Source organism: Saccostrea cucullata, unplaced genomic scaffold (assembly GCF_032062105.1).
Source record: "Saccostrea cucullata isolate Sc308-1 unplaced genomic scaffold, CSIRO_AGI_Scuc_v1 ctg10105, whole genome shotgun sequence".
NCBI classification, from domain to species: domain Eukaryota; kingdom Metazoa; phylum Mollusca; class Bivalvia; order Ostreida; family Ostreidae; genus Saccostrea; species Saccostrea cuccullata.
The window spans coordinates 1-548 of NW_026931191.1; positions in this window are offsets into that span (position 1 = coordinate 1).

Consider the following 548-nt stretch of genomic DNA (forward strand, 5'->3'; position numbering starts at 1 on the left):
GCCAACCCATCAATTAAAAAGTGCAAAATATGTTTAGATATTTTTATGCAAAATTACAGTTTGAACAGAGGTAGCGCTGTTTGGTAACCATTTTTTTTTAGTATATTGAGGTGGTGATGTTTAGTCGTTTTATTACCTCCCTGTTGTTTATAGTTTTGTTCTACATACGTCATATATTTTCATGGTAGGCATGTTCTGTGTAGTTTCATTAAATAAAATTATAACAACATTTGCTTATAAATTATACTAATATAGTGAATATGTTGAATTTAAATGCATCCCACTTTTTTCATGTTCTGTGTTATGCTACACTAATACAAGGAAACGGGTTATAGATAGGAGTTATCCTTCCTAACTCCATATTTATCTTTCCCTTGGGACACACATCGCTGTCTGAGGTAGGCTCTACCTGTCACTTGATTTTATGAAATCTAGAAGGTGTTTAGGCAAATTTCATTTTGAATATACCATTGTATGAAGATAGAATAAAGAAAAATGAGATTTGACCTTATAATGTTGTATTTTTATTTTTAGGAAGAATTGCTAAT